Raw genomic sequence first — 3,341 nt, forward strand, 5'->3', positions numbered from 1 at the left:
AGGGGGGGCCTGCAGGGGTGGGGGGGGGGCGGCCGGGACCCCTCCGGCCCCCGGAGAGTTAAGTGACGGCACCGAAAGGGCATCTGCGCAGCCCCAGTGGCCTAATGGATAAGGCACTGGCCTCCTAAGCCAGGGATTGTGGGTTCGAGTCCCATCTGGGGTGGCTCCCCATTTTACTGTGCCGAGCCCCCTTTCCCTGCTCCCTCTCGCCGTTTTAGTGCTGCCGGGCCTCCTCCTCCTCCTCCTGCCCAGCAGGATCTGCCTTTGCGCGGTGGGCAGACGTTCCCCATCGCTGGTGACAGGTGTCAATTAAGGGCAACGGAGCTGGGGCAGGGTCTGGAGCACAGGTCTGCTGGGGAGCAGCTGGGGGAACTGGGGGGGTTCAGTCTGGAGCAGAGGAGGCTGAGGGGAGACCTCCTGGCCCTCGGCAACTCCCTGCCAGGAGGGGGCAGAGAGGGGGGATGAGTCTCTTGACCCAAGGAACAAGCGCCAGGCCCCGAGGGAATGGCCTCAAGCTGCCCAGGGCAGGGTCAGGCTGGCTCTGAGGAAGGATTTCTTTGCAGAAGGGGCTGTTGGGCGTTGGAATGGGCTGCCCAGGGCAGGGGAGGAGTCCCCATCCCTGGAAGGGTCGAAAAGTCGGGTTGACCCAGCGCTGAGGGATCTGGTGGAGTTGGGAACGGTCAGTGTGAGAAGTGGATAATCTTCAAGGTTTTTTCCAACCGAGATGATTCTGATTCCGTGAGGTATGTGCACCAGGGGAACCCAGAAGTGTGAATAAACCAGCGCTGCTGAATGTCTGTGTCTGAGCACAGCCACTGGAGCCAGAGCTTGTAGCGGGGAAGACTGAAGAGGAAGGTCTGGATGGTCCACGATGTGTGTTTTGGGGCAGTGAGAGCCCCACCGTAGCTGCAGGCTTGCTCGCTGTGCCACCAACCGCTGTAACTGTGGTTATCTGCTCCCGGGCAGCAGTCTCATGAGAAAGGGAAGCAGCGAGGAGCAGCTACAAACTGCCCCAGGTTTCGTGCAAAGGTGGATGCTTTATCCGTCCGGCTGTGCGGTCCTGCGTGCTGAGTGCTCAAGTGAGGCTGTGACTGAGCTTTTGCCCTGGGACCTGTTGATGAAAGGATGATTTTTTGGAGAGCTGTTAATGAAAGGATGGTTCTGGCTTGGGCACAGACATCTTTCAAGGTGTCCCAGGTGCAAAAGCAGAGCAGGTAAAGCTGTTTATTTGGCCTTGTCTGGGCAGAGCTGGGTCTGTGTTGGGTCAGGGTTGAGCAGAGAATTTCATTTTCACCCCATCCAGCTGCCCCCTGTACCATCAGCTCCATCCGACCCCAACAAAAAAGCCAATTGATGCTGGGGGTTGACTACCTTACAGGTGTCAAGTAAACCTCTTCCTAGAGCAGGACAAGATCTAATGAGAAGAAAGCTTTACTCCTCTGCCAGAAACCGCATCTCCGCAAAGGGCTGGTCACTGGGGTCGCGCAGTTTGGCTGTGCTGCCCTGGGACCAGAGTCCTGCGTGTAAGTGCCTTTGGGATAATGTGCTCTCAGGTTTGTTGCATTAAAAAGATGCTTGGTGGGTCTTTTCCTATGCAATTAACGGAGTTTAAAAGGCAGCTGTGGTCAGGGTGATATCACACTAGTAAAACCTAAAGTGAAGTTTCTTTCCAAGTAATTTTTCTCTCTTAGGTGTGGCAGGAAATTACTCTGTTGTCTGGAAAACAGCAAACCTGTCAAAGCCCCTGGTGCTGGACCACCAGCAGCCTCAGGCAGCCGAGCTGCAGGTCCCTGTGCTTAGGGACTAAAGGGGTGTCTCCAGGCTGATTTTACCTGGGTTGCCCTCTACCTCTTAGGGTGACCAGTTTCAGGGCCGTTGAATGAAAGCATGGCCAGAAAACATTCTTTGTACCCTTCTCAAGAGTTTGGATAGAGTTAGGTGGCTCTTGGGGGTATTTGATCACTTGGCTTCCTTCAGGCAGTGTTTTCTTTGCATCTCCTGGAGACGCTGTACCCGCACTCCTGCTGGGATGTCCTGCTGGCAGCATCCTGAGGGGCCTGGGCTGGTTCACTGCATGGTCAGAGGGACTCCCAGCAGCAATGGCCTTGCTTGGGTGGCACCAAGGTTTGTTTCTGCTGTTTCTCTCCTCATTCCCCCTCTGGAGCGCTGAGCTTCAAGCAGCAGAAGGCTGAACCTGTGCTGCTTCTTATGAGCAGGAGTGTCTTTGCCAGCTGGTGGGCAAGGACCAGGGTGCAGAGAAGGAAGAAAAGAGCTACGGAGGAAATGCCGCAGTGACACATTTCTCAGGGCTGCAAACTCCCTGGCACTGGACAAGGGCAGGCAAGCGCTGCCAGCAACAAGGAGCTTCCTGCAGCCCTGCCTGCTCCCTGGGGTGAGGCCCCGGGGCCAAGGGAGACTCAGTCATGGGGTTTCAGACCCCTGGTCTGCAGTCAAGCACCAGACCCACTTGGCCATGCTGTCCCCACCCCACATCTGGCTTGGGGCTGCCCGCCTGCACCCCCCCATCACACCGGCCTCTCCTCATCCGACACCCCTGGGATTTGCAGCCCACACCCCTCTGTCGCTGTGCCTTGGAGAGCTCTTGGGGGACACCGGGGGTGGGTGGAGCTGGGGCTGCTACATGCTCTGGACTGGCTGCTGCCGCCGGCCATGCTGGGAAGCTTTGCACACCCGCAGTGTACAGTGTTCTAGTGCAGTATTTTCTCTCCAGCATATCTCTGCTCAGCTTTTGTTTGGACACAGTGGAAAAGACACACTGGTTGAAGCTGAGCTGAGTGTAGCCCAGGAACCAACATGTCCCCAAAACCTCCTTGGCCGCAGAAGAGGTTAAAATACCTTCCTGCTCTGCAGTTGGCTTTGGGAAACACTTTTTAAGGATTAGATGAGAAATGAAGGTTTTGGGGAGAAGCCAAGCTGCACCAGGAGGATTATGCAGGAGGTGTTATTGATAATGAACAGGAGCTTAACGAGGCCCATGGTGTTTCTCCTTGTACCCTTCTTCCTTTCCAGTAATGCCCAACCCTGGGAGTCAAACGCCTTCCCTCCTGCTTAAGGCTCATACACGGCCTCGGCTGGAATAAAAGTCTTGACTCCGTGAGGATATGGCAGGGAAGGCCTGGACTCGTGTACCCCTGGCAGCTGGAGGGTGACCCCAGCTTCTCTGTGTTGGGGGTGTCTCCTGGACGGTGTCTGCTCTTTGCATGTGGGCCGCATTTGTGTTCCGAGTTGCTGGCATCCTCAGCAGGGCTTGCGCAGCGGGCAGCAGAGCCGCTGCCGGGAGGGGAACGTCGCCGCGCAGCCCGCAGGGATCCCCCCGGCAC

General features: G+C 56.9%; 1 non-coding gene across 1 annotated transcript; it reads left to right on the plus strand.

Annotated features, from left to right (window-relative positions):
- Window positions 1-90: 90 nt before the first annotated feature.
- On the plus strand, window positions 91-163 carry TRNAR-CCU. The gene has a single exon. It is a non-coding gene; the product is annotated as a tRNA-Arg (tRNA).
- Window positions 164-3,341: the final 3,178 nt, after the last annotated feature.

This window comes from Athene cunicularia (assembly GCF_003259725.1).
Source record: "Athene cunicularia isolate RWA chromosome 18 unlocalized genomic scaffold, athCun1 chr18_part1, whole genome shotgun sequence".
Classification (NCBI taxonomy): Eukaryota; Metazoa; Chordata; class Aves; order Strigiformes; family Strigidae; genus Athene; species Athene cunicularia.